Source organism: Mustela nigripes, chromosome 16, assembly GCF_022355385.1.
Source record: "Mustela nigripes isolate SB6536 chromosome 16, MUSNIG.SB6536, whole genome shotgun sequence".
NCBI lineage: Eukaryota > Metazoa > Chordata > Mammalia > Carnivora > Mustelidae > Mustela > Mustela nigripes.
The window spans coordinates 12742193-12763479 of record NC_081572.1 but is presented as its reverse complement, the minus strand read 5'-3'; the positions used below and the strand labels follow the sequence as shown (position 1 = coordinate 12763479).

Sequence of the window (21287 nt, the reverse complement as noted above, 5' to 3'; positions counted from 1 at the left end):
GGACAATGCACGCGTCCCTGCAAAAGCCGGGGATGGCAGACATTCTGGGACGAGTCCAAGGCCACACACAGCTACCGAGCGACTGAGCTGGGATCTGAACTCACCCCCGCGTGGCCCCGAAGCCGAATTTCAGTGTCGGATCGTAGAGCACGAACTGCTCAAGTTTGTGTCCCAAACTGTACCACCCACATTCTGGGCCTTGACACAGGAGGCAAGGGTATCACACGCGCCGGTGTGAACCGGTGTGAGCGAACACTTGGGATGGGGTTGGCGCCCGGCAGCTCTCCTTTACCCTGGGGAGAAGGCAGAAATCCTCACGGCTCCCTCATGACCCCAACAGGATTGGGGACCCATGGGGAGCCGGCCCACTGCTGCCTGCCCAGCCACCTGTGTCCCTCTCACTCCCTGACTTTCTCTTCCTGCCGCTTGGAAGGCTCTTTGCCCAGATCTCTGCTTCACTCGCTCCCTCCCTTCCTCCCGCTGGTCACAGGGCAGGTGCCCTCTTTGAAAATGACACCCCCACCCCCACCCCCCGAAGCCACTAGCCCTGCCTCGTCTTTCTCTCAAGCATTCTCCCAGACAACCTCCTCTACATTCTCCCTCATGAGCATATCTGCTGCTCGTTTCCCTCTTTAGAAAGCTTGCTCCTAAGGGAACAGGACTGAATTTTGTCTGTTCTGTTCATAGCTGTTCATAGCCCCAGTGGTTCTCAGCAGTGGGTGAGTCTGCCCCCCAGGGGACATTTGGCGATGTCTGGAGACATCTGCAGCTGTCACGGTGGGAAGAGGGGAGCTACTGGCGTTTAGTGGGTAGGAGGCCAGGGACACCGCCGAACATCGTGCAACACACAGGACACCCCCCCCCCCCAAAAGAATAATCTGACCCCAAATGCCAACAGTGTCACAGCTGTAGCCCCATCATGGAACAGTCGTTAGCATGTACACAGCAGGCGCTCCATAAAGGATGATGCAGAAGAATGAAGAGGTGTTTCATTCATCATCATCATTTGAGAACAGATTTCATTGTAAATAATCTTCAAGGATGCTCATGGCTCTTACATAATGTTAAATGTCAATGAGATCTCAATTTTTAAGACGTGGGGGTTCGTGGCCAGAAGCTCACCCTGGTGACCAGTAACTTCTCTCTGCTCTCAGCAGTGTCCAGATGGGCTGCCGACGGCTTGCTGCCACCCCGTCCTGGGCCAAGACCAGAACATATTTCAGGCTCTGTGAGAGGGCCTGGATGACGCTGGGCTGCCCCTCCCCGAATCCATGGGCCCATGGGCCCCCCTCTGAGAGTTCCCCCTAGGAACTCTCAGTTCTCAGCCCTGCGTCTCCTAAAACTTGCCTCCACACTCACCATGTGGCTGTCCACCTGGGCAAGGAACCACCTCCAGGGGAGCCGGCGCTCCCAGTCCTCTCGCAGCTCAGGAGACTTGTGGGTCTGAGTGAATTATGTGGTTTTTGGTCTTTCTGGGGAAGGACATGGGATGTTCAGGGAATCACGGGGGTTGAAAACTCCCCCTGGCCCCGCTCAGCCCAGGCCTTGCGCAGACCTAACAACTTACCACTGACAGCTTTAAACAGGCGGTGTGAAGAGCCCGGGTTCTCCAAATGCACAGAACACCACCCAAGAATATAGTAACGGCCACGTGGCCATGGGCTAAGGGAAGATGGGGCAGGAGAAAAGGAAGGATGCTTTTGCCTTGGGCCTAGTTGTCCTCTAGAACAGGCTGCCGAGACCCCGGCCCAGCTCTCTCGGTGGGTCACCCTCCCCACATTCCCCCTGGGAATTCCCACTGCAGGTTCACAATTTCCCCTGCCCGCTGCCTGCCCTGCCCCATCTCCCCAAGTTTTTCCCTCTCTCTGGGCCCTCCTGGGCCTTACAACTAGCCCTTTCTCTGCAGACTTTGCGGCTAGGAAAGGAAGTACCTTTTCCCTCCGCTACTATCTCTGCCTTCTCTTTTCTTCTCTCTCTTCCTCTGCTTTCTCCCTCTCTCCTTGCACAAAGGTCCTGAAAGCTTTTTTCCTTTTTAAAAGATTGTATTTATTTATTTATTTCAGAGAAAATACATGCGCTTGCAAGCACAAGCGTGGGGGGGGGGGCAGGGAGCCCGACCATGAGGCTCAATCCTAGGACCAGGGGATCATGACCTAAGCCCAAGGCAGACCCTTAACCGACTGAGCCACCCAGGTGCCCCACAAAAGCTTTTAAATAAGGTTTCGTGGCTGGCAAATGGGTACAAGGCATGAGCCAAAGAAACTAGTTTCTAAGGGTGGAATATTAGACAGCAGGCAGCTAGGTCTGTGGAACCAGGGTATTTGGCAGGCAGGGGTTTTCCTGGCGCCTCTGAAGTCACATGTAGCTGGCCCCAATTCTGCCAGGGAGGAAGGCTGACCCCAATCCAGAAATGGAATGAAAGACCAGGCACATGCCCAGTGACCACCTAGGAATGCGCCAGCAGGCTACATGGGGCAGGCCGAGGACACTGAAGGCTGGAAGCCTGAGGCAAAAGCATCAGCTCCCCCTAGAGGCAGGGGTTGGTGGAGCCTGGCTTCCAACTCTTGGCTGCTTGCTTTCTGGGGCTCAGAGTTCAATCTCTGAGCTACCCTGATACAAAAACTCACACCACTCACCCCAGCGCTGAGGACGGCATGAGGGGTCCTAGCAGCATGGTCCCCTCCCTCAAGGCCGACGGCTGAGTGTCAGATGGGGGCTGGAAGAAACAGAGACAAGCAGCCCCGAACACCTCCAGTGAGCCTGACGCTGACATCTGTGACCTTGCTTTACACAACAGCCCTTGGCCCCAACCCACAGAAAGGGAAACTGAGCCTCCAAGTGGTTCTGTGATTTGGCCAATGTCACATAGTCAGTGACACAGCTGGAGCCCATGTCTCCCACAACAACACAGGGCCTGCGTCCTCCAGCCAAGTGGGAACAGTTCAGTCAACCTCCCCCCTGTATTCCCCTTTCCCATCCCCAAGTCCTGGAAGCCCCACAGCCTGAAAATGGTCAAGCTCTCACAAGCTTGCTGCCAGGATACCAGGCGTCTCACCAATTGGACGAGCGTGGACAGGGCAGCCCTGGCTCTGCCCCTCAGGGTGTCCACGGCCTTGCACACGTAAGATGGAGGTCAAAGTCCAGGATAGGGACATCCGAGGCTCAGCTACAAACTGCATCTTCTGTAGCCGCGCTGGGGACCTGGCCCCAGGTGGGATGCCCCCAGCCATGTGCAGCGGCCACATTAGCAGGGAAGTGGAGAGGAAGAGCTTCTCGAGCAGGCAGAAGACACTGGGGGCCTGGCTGGGGTGTCAGCAGAGAGGCACAACCAGTCACCAGGACGTCTGTGGTCCTGAGATGTCCTGAAGCCAGAACAGTAGATCAAAGCCAAAGTCTCCACACCCTCCCTGTCCAACCTGGACTGTGAATTCATCAAGCCCTGGGCTTTAAAGAGATGAGGGAGTGACATGAGGCGGCCAGGAAGCAAGTCCCATCTTTTGTTCCCTAGGGTGGCTTGGAATAGGAGCCAGCACAGGTGACAGCTGGACTGTGACGTCTGTCTCCCACTTGGGGACTCAGTCCTGGGTCCTGCTCTTATCCAGCCACTGATAATCCCACAAAGGGGGTGAGTCCCTTCCCTTCCCAGAATAAGAGCTTCATCAACCCTGAAAGGGGACAGGGAGGTAGACGACAAGTTCCAGGGGGCAGGTGAGAGCCCAAGGCTGTAGGAGCGCCCCCATGAGCCCACACCCAGGCCAGCACTGGACGGGCTCACAACAGGATCCTCCTCTTTCCTCCGCGGTCAGGTTCCAGGAATTACCTGTTAAAGCCCTTTCAGTCCCAAGAAAGTGATAAATTGACTTCACTTTAAAAATTTTAACGAACTGCATCTTCACGGGTTGCCCAATTAGGATGAGGGCAAAGACAGCTCACCTAATTAAAATGGGGGAGGAGGGAGGCTTTGGAGGGATGGAGGAAATTTGCCGGCTCCTGGTGGGTGGGAACCTCACCCTCAGCCTGGGCCCGCGGCTCCCGCTCCCCGCCCACCCTCTGCGCGTCCAGCTCTGCTCCCCGGCATCTGGCGGCGACCCTTCCTCCACCCAGGCGGACCTGGGCATCCTCGCTGCCCGGCGGTCAGGAGGGAGAAGCGGGGAATTCGAGGCATGGATGGCCAGCCCCGCTCAACAGGTGGCGGTGGGCTTTCGCTCCCGCATTATCCGGATAATTTCTGCCAGCCCCACTCAAGCCCGTCGTGGGAGTGTGCCCCCAGCTTTGGAGTGGGCAACCAGAACTGCCCAGCAGCGCCGGGGCGGCAAAGTGGGGGCGGCAGCTCCTTCCCCGCACATTCCCGGCACGCACAGGCGCGCACACACGCGCACACACGGGCGTGTACACGCGCACCCCCCACCACGCTGCCCCTTCCTTCCCTGCGCCGGGCCGGGACGCGCGCCCGCGGTGGCCCCTGCCCCTGGCTCCGCGGGGACCCGAGGCAGCGCCGCTCCGCGGCCGAGGCGCCGGCGGGAGATCGTCCCCCGCCCCCCGCGCCCCCCGAGAGGGGAGAGCCGGTCTCCCCGCCGGCTTCCCGGCTCCTACCTCACCGGAGCGGCCGCAGCCCCTGACCCTGGTCCGAGGTCCCTCAGTGGCTCGGCGCGCCGGGCGGGAGGTTCGGCGCCAGGTTCCCGGGCGCTCGCCCCGTCGCGTCCGCCGGAACCGCTCGGCGCTGGAGACCGAGCCGCGGCCGCAGCGGCCGCCGGAGCCGCGAACTCGGAGAGGGAGGGGCCGGCCGGGGGCGGGGCCGGGGGCGGGGCGGGGCCGGGGCGGGGCTTCCCTGCCCCTGTGCGACGGGCTGTGGGACCCTGCGGGACCCTGCGGGCGCTGGGCTCCCCGGCTGCGGGGGGAGCTCGTGGGCAGGAAGCACCTTGGTGCGGTCTGCAGGTGGAAAGTAGAGGGGGGAGGAGAAGCTTCCGGGGCCGCTTAGGGGCTGCCCGAGACCCCCTGGCTTTGGTCAGACTTCTTTTCAAATGCCAACTGGTATTTATTTGATCGCCTCCTGCGCGCTGTGGACTGTTCGGAGCGCTTTGTCTGCATGAAGTCATTTAAAGCCTTCCCAACAACCCCATTTTACCGCGGAGAAAACTGAGGCACAGAGACTTGCAGTGAAGTGCCTGAGGACGCACGGCCGGAATAGGACAGAGCCGGGATTGCAGCCCAGCTCTGTCCGGCTCCAGGACCCGTGCTCTCAAAGCCTCGCTCTGCTTGCTTTTCGCAGCATCAAGCAAATTGCGTGCCTCTTTCGCAAATGGCAATGGAAATGGATGTACAATAAATGGTAGCAACCAACATTTTAAAATTTCATCCTTCTTCAGTCTCTGTGTCTCCTTTATTCTCTGGGCCCGGGACATTCAGTAGGAGCTCAATAAATATTGGTTCATTGATGACTAATTTGAAAGCTGCAGCTGGGAGCCAGGGTGACCCTGTTCGGTCACATTGGATGTTAGCACTGAAGGGTTACCCTTTCTGGCTTGAATACTTGCCCATTTCTCTGTAATGGCAACCTGGCCTGACCAATAGCCTTGTCCAACGTGTGTGTGTGTGCGTGTGCACACGCGTGCACACGTGTAGCTTGCTCACAGACCGGCAGCTTCAGCCCTCTGCTCTAAGCACGAGGCGCCTCCCTGCAAGGAGGGGTCTCCAAGATATAAGCTTGGTCAGCCAGGGCATAGGGAGGTTCTGCCAGAGGGTCAATAAAATCCCTGTAGACTATGAAATGGAGGAAGACAGGGAGTATCTATATGTTTGGGAACGAAAGCAGGTTGTCAATAACAAGACATCGGCAATCTACATATTTGTGGAAGACTGTAAGACAGGGGCTCCAAGCGAAGCTCTTTTGGGTCTGAGATCTGACCTGGGCGTCATGGGAAAACATTGTCACATGGGAGTGGGGCCCTGTGGAGTTAGGACAACTGGAAGTTTTTAGGAACAGTGCCCCAAGTTTCTATTTGTGGCATTTTAGGCCTAAAAAAATGCCCCAGCTTTTTCTCTCTTCTCCTACTTCTCCAAAGAGTGCTCCTTCACACCTCCTTGAATTCCCTAAGGAGGAGAGGCCTCTCACCCCTTGGACAGGTGGGCACGTCTCTCAAACCCTCCATGCCCAGCAGCCCCAAACTTTCACACGTGCTCATCCCTTCTGTCTTACTTGCCCTCTCCTCCACTTGGAAAACTCCTACAAATCCTCCACGGCCTTACTCAGTTTGCTCTTTCTGACCTGATCATTAATTTCTCCCTCCCCCATCTGGGTCCAGGAGCCTCTCCTCCAGCTCTCACCAGTTTAGCAATGGTGAGTTTACTATCAGTTTCCCCAGCTGTGCTTGTGAGCTCCTCGAGGGCACAAGTCCCCGCATACAGTAGGTGCTGAATGTAAGAAGCATTTCCCCAGGACTCAAGCTGTTAGGAGGAAAATCACCAAAGAAAACCACTGGTGGAGCTGGGTCCATGCTGTGAAAAGATGAAAAATGGAAAATGTATCTTTCTCAAGGTCTGCTTCTAATATTCCCAGCAAAGGCCAGTGACGCTGTCCTGGGAATCCGAGTTTTATAGGGTCACCTCTGCTGGGCAGCAGCCATGTCCTCAGGCAACCGAAGAGGGAAGGTTATGAGGATATGAGGGTAGGTATGGCAGGGGGGAATGGACTCCTTTGTGGGTCAATTGAAGATTAGGACAATGCCGTCGCTTCCCAGATCAGTTCCCTCTTTGATCCCTGCGAGGCTGTTCCCCAGATCATCTTGATACGCCCATGAAAGGAACAGACCCATTGTCTGCAGAAGGCAGACCTTTAAAAGGAAAATCAGTTTCCGGGGTGCTCACAGCCTCCTCCCTCACCATTCTGCCTGAGGCAAGTGAGGATAGCTCAGGAGGTGGGTGGTTGAGGGAAAAGGGATTTGGATGAGATGGAATGAGGTCCCCAGCCTCCTTCTGCCCCTAACTAGCTGTGTGACCTTGGACGTGTTACTTGACTTCTCTGGGCTTTGGTTTACTTCTCAATAACCAGTGCTGATTCCTTGGGCTTGCGATGTATGCAGTCACGCAGACCTGCTCACTCTTTGAAACGCTCTGTGCCTGGTTTGTGATCTGCTTTTATCATCTCAGAATTTCAGTTGGGAACAAGGGGCTGATTTTCATTTTGCTGTGGACCCCACAAATTATGTAGCTGGTGCTAGTGTCAACACCCACCTTCCTGGGTTGTTGTGACACCTCACTGAGTTAGTGTTGCCACCAACGTCTAACACATGGGCTCGCAACAGAAGCTAGTCGTCATTCCTCTGATTTGGTCTTAAAGATGAAGAGAACTTCGCCAAAAGCCAAAGCCATGGGAAGGCAGTTTCAGACACAGGGGCCAACACAGGCAAAGGTATGAGAATACGGAATTACATTCAGGGCAAGGTGAATGGTCTGGGGTCGGGTAGGCGTAGCAAATGGACGGAGAGAAACCTGGAGAGACACATTGGGGTCAGAGTGAAAGGCCTGCTTCTTTTAAGGACTTGGATCTCAGGCCTGGAGGCCTGTGAGCAGAAAGCTCCGGGAAGGGAGGGGAGGTGGGTTGTACATATCAACATTCCTAGCCCACAGTTCAGCTGCGGACTGGTTCAGATCATGAGACAGGCAGTGGTTGGCGTGGGTGGGAGCCCTGCTTGGAGCCTGCCAATATGGCATGTTTGAAACGCTCACTGTTGACATAATGGGAAAATGCTGTAGGTGTCAAAGCCAGCAGTGGTGCTCGGGGACCTGGGGACTCTGGGCCTGATGAATAATGGAGCAGCCCTTCCTCCCTGGTCTTTTTTTTCCCAGCCTTTCAATAATTCATGCATTCCCCATTGGTTGAAGAGTTTCATAAAACCTCAGCTTTTTCTGAATCCTGGGGCAATCTGAGCAAATCTGATGGCTTCATGCTTTAGGTCTTAATTAGAAACATACATACACAGAACCACATTCGGTTTTGTAAAATGTGCCTTGTATTCAATGTCAGGGAAAATGCCCGATGATGTCTCAGGGGAGGAAAGGTCCAGCCAGGTCCCTTGGAAGTGGAAGTGGGAGCTGGGTGCCCTGGAAGGGATGGATTGGTTGGGAGGAGGCCCACATGGTGTGCATTCTCCAGTAGGAGGCTATATATTTTGGTGTTCCGTGCCCCATCCCCCCCCGCCCCCGCTCCATGAATAGAGTTTCCTTCACTGTCCTTTTGAAGTCATACTTGGACAGAGGGCTTGCTTTGGCCAATGAAATATGAGCAAAAGTGACATGTGTCATTTCAGGTGGAAGCTTTAGGAGCCCCTGAGTGCTTTGCCATCCTATATTCCCTGCCTTTGGGATTGTGGAGACACTGGTCAAGATGAAGCTTCTGTCACTCGGAATGTCACTCTGAAGTGATCACAAGAACTTTCTTGTTCACCTCAGATAGACACCGCACAAGCAAGAGGGGGAAAAACGGTTGTTGTTTGAAGCCACTGGATTTGGAGAGTTCTTTGTTACTCCTACAGCATGCAGCCTAACCTGATTCATCTCTCCTTCCTCCTTCCCTTTCTTACACCTTCTAGTACCTACACCTGACTCATTCATGCAGAAGCATATGGGCTATACCTCGGCATAATGGGGAGTTGGGTTGGGAACTCCAAGTCTAAGTGGCCATCGATAAGGATGGGGGATGAGCAGTAAGAGAGATGAAGGTACTTTGATAGTGTTGGGATGGAGAAGATCTGAGTTTCTCAGCAGATCCAGATCGAGTTTGAAATGGGCATGACCTCAAGACATGTGGGGGTGTGTATTTGGGTGTGTCAAGGGGGTGGAGGGGAGGGAAGAGGGCCCAGTGAAGAAATCAGGGTTGCGGGAGGCAGAACTGGGTAAAGGCAAGGCAAGAACTGAGGCTGATGTAGAGTTGCCCTTATTGAAGTTTGGCTAAGAGTATTAGTACCTATTACAACTAATATCAATTACATGCCACACTCTGCTAAGTGCTTTCTATGTGTTAACACATTTGGTTCTTAGAACAATCCGATGAGCTAGGACATCACTATCCCTTATTTCCAGATGAAGAAATAGAGGCTTGAAGAAGTAATTTGCCCTAGAAATGGCCAAATTATAGTGCTTAAGGGAGAATGGCATGTTCAGGCTCTATCTGTGTCAGCATCACCCATGCCGCGAGTGGGCACAGCAGCCATAATCTTGAGGGCAGCTGTCAGGGCCCAGGCATGCAGGATCTGCTCTTGGTAGGGGAATCCAGGAATGGTTTTGGGGCCACATATTCTGGGTGCCTCGGCAAATGGGGAAGGCTAGGATGACAGGACCGCTGGCTCTGAGAATATTCAGGGCTCAAGAACTACTAGACTTTAAGAAACAAGAGACTGATTCCTTGTTCTTCCTCAAGAGAGAGGCTGGGTCGGGAAATGATGCCTCCTAACTAGCTGGTTGGTGGGGAACCTAGAAGTCGGGGCTGTGCTAAACCTTCAGGTGAGATGTTTCCTCACGGGCTCTTCCTTGTTCACAGACTCATTCCTAAGTTACCTGCTTTTCCCCTGTAGTTGACTTTGTTGGCGGAGGAGGTGTCTATGGGGACATTGCCTCTAAGGCACCCTTCCCCCATGCGGACCCCACCACACCCCTCCTTGTTCTTTTGTCTCTGAGTTCTGCCTGAGCAGTTTTCCATGCGCCTAGAGAAACCCCTCTCCTCTCCACAACCTACTAAAGTGCCTGGTTGGGCCCCACAGCGTGGCCTCCTGAAAACGGATTTCTTTTCTTCCGTTAGAATGTGCTCTCTAGATGCAGCAAAGTGCGAAACCTGGGAGTGCTCACGCAGCCGCTCATGTCTCTGCCGGGTGACCGAGCAAGCCGCTTGTATTCCCTCTGGCCCTTCTCCAAGCTGCGCTCCCTGTACCCTAAGACCAGCTGTTCAGCCTCTGCTCTCGTAACTTGTCCCCTTGGCAACTAGATTGTTGCTTATAAAACAGTTCCAAGGGCAGGGAACCCATCATCAAAATGGACTCCTCTCCATTTTGACCACTGAGAAAGTTGCAGGCTATTAAAGGAAGTGACACCAGAATGGAGGCCATAGATGGGGCTGAATGCAGCAGGGCAGGGAAGAGAAAAGACACAAGTGGACAGGGGTGGTCTGCCGGTGGCCGTAAAAACGGCGCTCAAACAGGTCAGCACCTGGACAGCTCCCCGCAGGGCTGAGAAACCTGCTCGTTGGGGAAGGATCTTTGTAGAAGCGGCTTGCAGCCTTACAGTCCTAGAGCCCTGGACTTTTTCTGGTTTTCTGCTAAACTCTATAAAAACTCTCTGCCCTGACTCATCCCCTCGGGCCTCAGGAAGACACTGATTTCATCTGATAAGCTAATCCATGTATCCGACAGCATGCATTCTCATGGGCTAAGGTGTCGCATAGGTCAGTTCAAGAACCTCCAGAGGTTGGTGCCTGAGAAGAAGAGAGACTGCAGTGGTTGTAAGCCCAGCAAACTTGTTGACAAAGCGATGTGTGTGTGTGTGTGTGTGTGTGTGTGTGTGTGTGTCTGTGTGTGTGTGTGTGTGTATAGGGGGAAAAGTAGCTCAGCTCACCTATGATCCAGTCTGGTGACCGGCTGCCTCCCCGGGGCAAACAAACTTTGGGGTAGAAATTAGTGGCCTGGGAGGGGTGAACACCCAGAACAAAGGGCCCAAACCCCTGGAGGGTGAGAGGAGAAAGGGAGGCCAGGAAATGAGAACACTGTATTTCGGAACAAAGAAAGCAGGGGCAGGCAGGCTCCAGCCACCTCCTCCATTACCTGGCTCCTCCGAGGACAGAAAATAGCATCTTTAGTAACCATTTCCCAGCTTTGAAGTTAACAACAGCAGCAAAGAGCTTTGAAAGCTATGAGTGAGAGTGGTTTTCTAAGCGGGCAGCGTCTGGGAAGGAAGCCGTATGGGCCACCGGGGAGCTGGGCAGCCAGTGGCGGAGGGAGGTGGGGCGGGCAGGTGTGCAGTGTAGAACAGACCCACAGAAACCTTGAAACTGACTGCATCATTTAGGATTGTTTTGGTTACAAATGAGACAAAACTAGGAGAGGGAATTAATTGAATCATGTAACTAGCATCTGGACTGAGAGAGTGTGGGGGAAACAGGTGCTCAGAGTTAAAACTAGAACAGATACTGGGAGAAGAGATGGATATTGTTTGCCAAATCCTCGGATGCTTTGCCACATAGAGTTTAAGGAAGAATACTCTTAAAATGCGCCAGCCTGGTTTCCCTCTCCAGGCTGGTATAAGCATGACACTAATTTTTTTTTAATTAAGAATTTTTTTTAATTGAAGTGAAATTCACGCAAGATAAAATTAACCGTTTTAGAGTGAACAGTCCAGTGGCATTTAGTACATTCACAATATTGTGCAACTGCCTCCTCTATCTAGTTCCAAAACATTTCATTTCCCTAAAAGGAAACCTCATCCCCATAAGCAACTGCTTGCTATTCTCCTTCTCTCCGACCCCTGGGTACTACCTGTTTGCTTTCTGTGTCTATGCAGTTTCTTATTCTGCATATTTCATACTAATGGAATCCTCCAATATAGAACCTTTGTGTCTGGCTTGTTACACTTAACACGATGTTTTCAAGGCTCATCTATATCGTAGCACATATCAGTACTTCATTGCTTTTTATGACAAATATTCCATGATATGTATCCATAATTTATTCATTCATTTATCTGCTGATGGACGTTTGAGCCCTTCCACCTTTTAGTTACTGGGAATAGTGCTATTATGAACATGTGTCCTTGTATTTTTTTTTTGAACACTCATTTTCAGTTCTATTGGGTATATATCTCGGAGTGGAATTGCTAGATCATATGGTAAGGCTATATTTAATTTTTTGAGGAACTGACAGACTGTTTTCCACGGCAGCTGAGCGGCGTTATATTCCCACCAGCAAGTTCCAATTTCTCCATGTCCTTGCCAGCACTTGTTGTTTTCCATTTTTCAATCAGCCCTCCCAGTGGGTGCGAGGTGTACGACACTGATTTTGCAGGGCAAGGAGTCTGAGGAGATGGTTACTAATAGTGAGAGTTGGGGTGGGGCATGGGCAGAGCTGGTTTCGAATCAGAGCAATGTTGCTTTCCCCTTGGCTCTGGCTCCCCTTTCAGAACAAGCAAAGGATCATCTGGGCTTAGTTCCTGGAAGTGGGACCTCCCCATCAGCACAAGTTGGCCTCTTGAAAAAACAGACCCACCTAAAGTTTTCTGGAAGCTTCTGGAAATTTTTATTAAGAATGACACATCTTAGGAGCACCTGGGTGGCTCAGTCGTTGAGTGTCTGCCTTCAGCTTGGGTCATGATGCTGGGATCCTGGGATCGAGTCCTGCATCAGGCTCCCTGCTCAGCTGGGAGCCTGCTTCTCCCACTCCTACTCTCCCTGCTTGTGTTCCCCCCACCGACCCCCATCAAATAAATAAATCAAATCTTTAAAAAAAGAGAAAAGAATGACACATCTCCTACCATTAGCTTGTAAAGGTCATGGATTCTGTTCCCACAAGGGGATAGAAAAGATCTTCCTGTTTCCCTTGATCATTGCCATCTATTGGTAAATGTCTATTTCCTGATGGACCTCCTATCCATTTATAGGAAAAAGTTTAGCTCAGGCTGCCTTTCCCACCCATCTCCAAAACCATGATAATTGCAGGTGGCCCACTGGGGTAAGGGGACCCATCTTCTTGCAGCTGGGGGTGACGGACTCAGGGACTCCAGTGGCTCTAGAGGCTGTATCCCCCATACCTACCCCCATACAGGTCATTTATGAACATGCCCTCTGCAGGAAGATGTGTCTGAGATCGGATCTCATCTCTGCCACTGACCAGCTAAGTGACTCGGGTCAATTACTTGATCCCTCCAAGTTTCGGTTTCATCATTTGAAAAATGGGTTGAATGCCCATAACACATACCTGGAGGGTTTGTTGGGAGAATAAAGGAGACAATGTATTCAAAATGTGCCACACGGGGGTTTGGCAAATAGTAGCAAATGTAACTGTCATTATTTAGGTCTTCATGTTCAATTATAAATCCCTATGGGAGGGTAGTGTTTCTAGAAGGTTCACAGTCCTCGGCCAAACAGTCCCGGGCACTTTCTGGGAGCAGGTGTTGGCAGCATGAGAGCACAGGAGAGGCAGGGAGGGAACCAAAGGGGGGACTGTCTTCTGGGCACCGTTGGTGTCCCTGGCAGTGAGTAATCTGGCTGGGCCAGGACCCCGCTAGGAGAATGGGTGGAGGAAAGGTAGGGGCTACTCTTCCTGGAAGGGAAGACTGGGGATACTACCTAGGATTGAGCTACTATCTCTCCTGGTTGGGTGTCTTCTGTGTCTGTTGACGTCCCTCAATGCCAGCCATCTGTGGCCATAGTCAGAAAGATTCTGACTCAGGTCAGGACCACCTGGTCCTTTTGTCAACCTCATAAATGCTGGTCTGTGTTGGTGGGGTGGTTAAGCAATTTTCCCACTGATAGGTCAGGACAACCTCAGAGGACAGAGATACAGTCTCTAACGCTTCCTTTATTCTCATGTGCTAGGGGGAAGGCAAAGACTCCTGGCCTTCCCCAGGAAAGGACAACCCCGAGTTCCCAGAATGTAGGAGAAACCCAGTGCCTCAGGCTTATGAAGGTTCCTGAACCTTGGCACTGTTCACATGTGGTTGGTGGGGACAGGAGCTGCCCTGTGCATTGTGGGATGTTGAGCAGCATCTCTGACCTCTATACCACCAGATGCCTGTAGCCGTCTAACTCCATTTGTAATAGAATGAACTAGAGGGTCTCAGCTCATCGGGTACCACCACACCACTATAAAGCACGTAGCTGTTCTTTATTATTTAAATGAGCAAATGAACCCTCAGAAGGACTAAATGCTCTTGTCCACGCTCACTCAGTAAGTTTAAGATGGAACTGGGGTTCATTCGTTCATTCAACATGGCTGGCACTCCTTGGTGGGTTGTGGGTGGTCTGGCTGCAGAGCTGCCCATTGTGGGAGCAACATGTTTCTGGTCAACGGACTGTCCTTGACTGGCTCTCCAGAGGCATGGGCGCCATTTTGGTTGGAGACTCAGATAATCTTCCACCCAAACCCCAGCTCCTGTATGTCATAGAAGTTTCCCAAATAGCAGTGGAAAGGAAGGAGCCTATTTCTCTTTCTCTCTGGGGTGTCCTTCATGTGCCCTGCTGTGCCCACCTCACTAGTGGCTGCTTGCCCCATCCTGTGACTCACACTCTTTAGGCCCTGATATTATTTTTTATTTTTTTAGACAGAGGGGGAGGGGACGGGCAGAAGAAGAGGGAGAGAGAGAGAATCCCAAGCAATGCCCTGATATGTTTTTTTCTTTTGTTGCTTTTTTCTTCATTTAAATTTTAGGCACTTATCATACAGTGCAATATTGGTTTCTGGAGTAGAATCCAGTGATTCCCCATTTACCTACAACACCCAGTGCTCATCACACCAAGTGCCCCCCCTTAATACCCATCACCTGTCTAGCCCATCCCCCACCCACCTCCCTCCAACGTTCCTCAGTTTGTTCTCTGTCATTAAGAGTCTCTCGTGGCTTATTTCCCTCCTTCCCCCCTTTCCCATATGTTCATCTCTTTTATTTCTTAAATTCCACATATGAGTGAAATCATATGGTATTTGTCTTTCTCTGACTTAATCCACTCAGCATAATACACTCTAGCCCCATCCGTGTCATCGCAAATGTCAAGATTGCAACTTTTTTGATAGCTGAGCAATATTTCATCACACACACACACACACACACACACACACACACGCATCTTCTTTATCCATTTATCAGTCCGTGGACATTTGGAAGGCCCTGATACTATAAGACTTGTTAACTGTAGATAAACGTAAACCCTTAAGCACACCCTGGCCCTGAAGTTCTTCCTCAAAACAGTGAGTAGATGAGCCTGGAACAGCCACTGTTAACTGGGGCAGTTTTGATCCTCAGAGCACACTTGACAATGTCCGGAGACATTTTTGGTTGTCACAACTTAAGGAGGGGGTAGTTATAGGCATCTAGCAGGTAGAGGCCAGGGATGTAAGACAGGACAGTCCCCCTCAAGAAGAAATAATGAGGCCCCAAAATGTCATCGTGCCAAGCATGAGAAATCCTGAAATAAGTAAACGGTCAGATTCATGTGCAGCTCCCAAAAGGTGAGGTAGGGCGGGGTGAGGGGGGGCGGTGGCAGCTCTCACAGGAATCGGGCAGATTGCTGGTGAGCCTCCAGCCCAGGTAGCTTTGGATGGTCTGGTTGATGTCTGCAGCCCCAGCAGAATCAACAGGTCTCCGTTTTACTCTCAGGCATGTCCTGGCTTGGACAAGGAGCTACATAGTCACCCAGTTAAGGGGCACAAACCACAGCCACACCCTATGAAGGCAAAAGCCCCCGGACAGGGGCACAGAATTCTGCACAGATTCTTTTGAATCCCAGCATAGCCCAGAGATGGTGGCCGGTGGCGGGGGGACGGGAACCTTCACAGAGACACAGAAATCGCTCTGGCCTTTGGAACAAAATGACCTTCCTCACTCACAAAATGATTACTGTGTTTTCAAGCTAGTAAAATATCCTGGCATCTCCTCTCTGGCCTTTAATCTTTTCTTCAAAGTTAGTTTCTTGGGTTTTGTTCTGTTTTGTTCTGTTATGGACCGTTCTTGCCGCAGCAAGTGGTTGAGGGCCAGTGAATCCTGGTCAAAGGGCTTTTGGAAGAACCACCCAGAAAGATGCTCTCTCTTGGGAGAGCTTTGGTGCTGAGTGCTTCTCTCCTGAGCCCGCCCCCAGCCGGGTGATTCTCACGGGCCTTCTGGAGGCTCTCTGAGATGCTTCATGGGAAGAGGCTTCACTCAGGTTTCACTGGGTCCCATGCTTGCCTGAACCAGCCATGGCCAAGGAGAATGGGATTTCTGGTATTAGCTTGTGCCGATGAGCATCTAACCTCTGGAGCCTCTAAGCACCCAGGGAGAACACTTTCACCCCAAGTTGGTCCCAAAGAGGAGTCCGTTAGCAAGGTGGAACGCAGCGCTGGCCATCAGGTGGGCCACAGACACTTAGGCTTGTTTCCACGGAACCGTGAGGGAGATGCACCTGTTAAAGCCCTTGCATGCTTCTCAGGGGGAACCCTTTGCTTGTCTCTTTGATGCTGGGCTGGGCCGAGGTGGCCATCTTTTGTGTCAAATGGCCACTTCCCTGGGCCGCAGATGACTGCACCAGAAATGGGAACTTGACACCCCGACAGCCAATCCATGGGCTTCTGAGTGACCAATGACGAGGGCTGATGTGGACTCACTCCGTGACCACCCCCCCCTGCAGTCCCTCTCCCAGGGGAAAATACCGCAGAGAACCCCTTAGGCTGTGGAGGGGCCAGGGGGCAGGGCCAGTCGAAGTTTTGAGAAAAGAGACAAGCTGAGGAAGCAGAGGTGCACCCAGAAAGTTCTATCATTCATTCATTCATATCACACTCTTGGGCTTCCATTCATATCACACTCTTGAAATGACAGCATCATAGCAGTGGAGGAAGATCAGAGGTTGCCACGGGCTCTGGAGGGGGAGGCGTGACTATAAAGAAGCAGTAGGAGTGAGAGTTTTTGTGGATAAAACACTTCTTGATCTGAATATGGTGGCAGTTGTATGAATATATGCACGTGGTAGCACGTCATAGTGCTACGTGCATGCACACACGTGCACACGCAGCATTCAAAACCTGTTGAGCTCTGAATTAGGTCTGGAGTTTAGCGAGTAGCATTTTACTAGATCCCAGTCTAGGATTTGATAATGTACCGTTATGTAATATGTTATCATTGAGGAAAGCTGGATGATGGATCTGTGGCAACTCTCTCCATGATTTTGCAAATTCTTTCGAGTTTTAAATTATTTCAAAGTGAAAAGTCTTAAAAAGAAAAAAAAAAAAAAAGAAGCTGAAATGCTAACATGAGTGACAGAAAAAGGTCCAGCTCTCAGAGCTGCCCCAGATCGAGAGATTTCTAGCCCCTGGGTGGGTCGGCCCATCTGTGTTTATTACAAAGCAAGAAGCCTGAGCAGAAGATGCTCCTAGTACGTAAGTCTTTGTATGCATATTTTGTTATTTCCTTAGGTAAAAAAAAAAAAAAAAAGTCCCTTGCAGCAGAATTGCTGTGTATAAGCACATTTTTAAGACTTTCATTACTTCATGCCAAATTGCCCTCCAGAAAAATCTTAATGGATATTCCCACCCACAGTGTATGAGAGGGCTGGCTTCCCCATCTCTTGCCAAAATTGGGTTTTAATCTTTAAAGATAGCATCATCTTGGCCAAGCTGATAGATAAAACATTGTATCTTATTGTTCTTCTCTTCCAGGAATTCTAAATTATTTTCTTGGGCCAAGCTGGACCATATAATTGGCTACTTACCTGGAGGCTTGGGTTTTGCTTTTCACTTGGTCACTTTCATGAATTTGTGTTTTAACCTTATGCCCGTGACTTGATAAAGATTAGTACAGAAGGGTCATGTGAAATTTGCTACTGCATTGACTGTTTTCAAAAACCCCAGATGTTGTTGAGGACCTCATATCTTATATTGCTCAGTCTCTCTTTGATGTAATAAAATCAGACCCAAGAAATTTCCTTTAGAATTCAGTGTTAGGAAAGGCTTTCATTCCCAGAGGAACACACAAGCTTCATCTTTTCCAGCTATGAGAACCCTAGAGCTGTCACAGTCCCTCCCCCCTTTTTTTTCCTGCTAGGAAACGCAGAACCAAGTTTAAGAATCAAGGACAGCAGTTTTGTTAACTCTTGTGGGAAATATATTTATGTTTTTATTACCATTAGTGTTGACCTTCAATGTTTATTTTATTATTCACTTAACGGGTTTTAGTTGCAAGCCATTCCAAATCTTGTGAAAAGAGGCAAAAGCCAAAATTTCTCAATTATGAGCTCTAGTAATCATTGCATCCCTGGTATGTTGCCCAATTCTGGCATATAACCTAGTGCTCACATAAATATTTGACGAATGAATGAATGAATGAACAAATGAGTGAAAGCCCTTGACAACAAACCAAGAACAACACTGACGATGACTGAAGAGGAATACTAGTTCCTAGTTGATCCAAATGAAAGAAAATGTTATCATGGAAAGTAGGGCTTCCAGAAGCTTGGCAGGAAAAAAAGTACCAATCGTCTCAAAAATGCTCAATCATATTTCTGGGAACACAGCTGAGAAAATGATCCTAAATGCCTTCAAAATTTTAGGAACAAAGATGTTCATCACTGAGTTGTTCAAAATCATTAAAAACAAAACTAGAAACAACCTCAAAGTCCAATCATAAGGGAATTAATAAGAAAATCATGGTGATCCGTGTAATGGAAATTGATAGTTCTTTCACATACTCAGTGCAAAGCATTCTTTATGACTGCAAGAAAAATAAGAGCAGGACAGAGAATTATATAATCCTTATCTTCCCCACAGTGTAAGGAAATACACATAGAAGAGAAGAAATAAACGAAAAATGTCATCAATGGTTGTCTCCAGCTTGCACGACAATGGGTAGGTTTCATTATTTTATCTTGACTTTTCTATAGTTTCCAAGTTTTCAACAATAAGCATGCATTTTATAAGAGAATAGGCTTCCTTAAAAATAGTAAAGAAAAAAAAAGATACAACGCAAGTAAGCCTCATTGAAATGCATTTTGGGACCAAAAATTTTTTTTTTCTTCTCTTCCTGACAACAGTCAGTCCCCTGGAAGGCTCGCCTACCTATGGTATGGGGTTTTTAAAATATATCCCCAAATTCAAGGTTGAGTTCAGTCCCTCTCCCCTTGAGTCTCTGCTGTCCTTAGTGACCTGCTTCCGATAGAAGCTGGTGGCCGTGCTGCCTTCCAAGAGTAGATTGCAAAAGGCATCACCTCTTCCTTGCCATGTCTTGGATCATTTCCTTGGTGGGGGAGCCAGCTGCCATGTTGCGAGGACATCTCTGCAAAGACCGCCCAGTGGGGAGGAACTGAGGCCTCATGGCAATGACCATGAGAATGAGCCTTCTTTGAAGCAGGTGCTCCAGGCCCAGGCAACCCTCCACCTGGCGACAGCTCTGGTGACCCTTTCACTACAACCTCATGAGAGATCCTGTGCCAGCCCACCCAGATGAGCCATTACCGAATTCTTGACCCATAGTGAGATAATCATTCGTGTTGAGTTGCTAAGTTTGGGAGTGCTTTGATACACAGTAACAGATAACTAATACACAAGGCAACTGTTAGCTCTGTGGCAAGAGTGCATATGTGTGTGCATGTAAACCTTGAGACTCGGTTAAAAATTAGCAGTCACTGTTTCTTCTTTATTTTTTTTTAAAGATTTTTATTTAATTAAATAATTTATTTATCAGAGAGAGCACAAGCACAAGCAAGGGGAAAGGCAGGCAGGTAGAGGGAGAAGCAGGCTCCCCACTGAGCAAGGAGCCCGACAAGGGACTTGATCTCAGGATCCTGGGATCATGACCTAGGCTGAGCGCAGACGCTCAACTGATTGAACTACCCAAGCGTCCCTGTTTCTTCTGTTTTGGAGTGAATTTTGACAATGTGTATCAAAAACCCTAAAATGGTTTATAGCCACTGACCAAGAATCCAACATTTTGGAATTTATTCTAGGGGCAGGAAAACCTCCTGTAAGGATGCAATTCACAAGAGCAGGGAATTTTGTTGGCTTGACCTACTGCTGTATCCCCAACGCCGAGGACAGTACACGGTACCTAGTAGGGGCTCAGAACATATATATTTTTTGAATGAATGAATGAAATAATTGGTCAAGTGTGTGAAGATATAAAGATTAGAATATTTATCACAGTGTCGTTTATGATAGTAAAAAAAAAAAATTGAGAACCACTTAAATGTTAGGACATGCAAATCAAAAGTAAAAGATGATTTAGGATGAATTATAACCTGTACAAAAGGGAATATTATGCAGCCATTAAGAATATTTGGATGGGCACCTGGGTGGCTCAGTTGGTTGGGCAACTGCCTTCAGCTCAGGTCATGATCCCAGACTTCCAGGATCAAGTCCCGCATCAGGCTCCCAGCTCTTTGGGGAGTCTGCTTCTCCCTCTGACCTTCTCCTCTTTCATGCTCTCTCTCACTCATTCTCTCTCAAATAAATAAATAAAATCTTTAAAAAAAAAAAAAAGAATATTTGGAAAGACCTGGGGTGCCTGGGTGGCTCAGTGGGTTAAAGCCTCTGCCTTTGGCTCAGATCATGATCCCAGGATCCTGGGATCGAGCCCCACATCGGGCTCTTTGCTCTGCAGGGAGTCTGCTTCCTCCCCTCCCTCTCTGACCACCTCTCTGCCTACTTGTGATCTTTGTCTGTCAAATAAATAAATAAATTCTTTTTTTTTAAAAAAAAAAAAAGAATATTTGGAAAGACCTGTATTTTGTAGTGGAATCTGTCTTAGTTGATGTCCACTGAATGACCTATTAGATTAACCAACATTTTTTCCTCTTCAAAAAACTAATTAAAAAAATTTTTTAAATAAAAAAACTAATTAATTCCCATCACATGCTGACTATTTTCTTTCCTCCCAATTCCTATTTTCTCAAACTTCTGTGCAATTTTTTTTCCCACTGTGACTTGCCACGAGTCAATTTATTCTCCCAACTTTTGATGTCTGCCCTATTGTTTTGTGGTTAATTTAAACAAACCACACATAAGCTGATAAAACACAAGTGCAGCTAATAGAATTATTTTAATAAACAAAATAGAATGTTGAAGAAAGATAATAAACATGAGTTTTTAAAAAATGGCTCTCGAGCTACTCGTGGGCAAGGTAACTCCAGAAGACTAGAAAATATTGCAAAAATCTAGGACTTTGCAGTCGGGTGGCTCGGTGACTATTTTGCTTTTCTTTAAATAAACTCAAATTGGAAATTTTAAGTCAAGCATATGGGTGTAGTTTATGCAAGAAAGAAACCCCACACTTAGAAGTCAACTTTTCTGAATGGTTGTGCATTTAATAAGCTGTAAGTTACAATAGCGTGCGTAAAGGGTGTGCATGTCAGCGTCTGCGATTCCTGCTCTGGATGGCGGGCTTCGAGTTCCAGTGGAGTCTGAGAAGAGGGCTTCGCTGTCCTTCCATGAAAAAGGCAACACAGTAATAATATTTGAATGAAGTGAGCAAGTTAGCAAGCCCCTTAAGTATGACAGTGGTTATCATGGCATAGTGGGGGTTTCTTTACCTTATCTGTATTAGTACAAGAATTAGGTGTTATTTTTATACATTCT

General features: G+C 49.5%; 1 protein-coding gene across 4 annotated transcripts in view; it reads right to left on the bottom strand.

Annotated features, from left to right (window-relative positions):
* Positions 1 to 4758, bottom strand: part of CACNG5 (calcium voltage-gated channel auxiliary subunit gamma 5) — a 40411-nt gene extending 35653 nt beyond the window's left edge. For all 4 annotated transcript variants that reach the window (XM_059379447.1, XM_059379445.1, XM_059379444.1 and 1 more), the window contains exon 1: positions 4594 to 4758. The gene's annotated coding sequence lies outside the window, so the exon portion shown is untranslated. The remainder of the gene's footprint in view (positions 1 to 4593) is intronic.
* Between the last annotated feature and the right edge of the window lie 16529 nt (positions 4759 to 21287).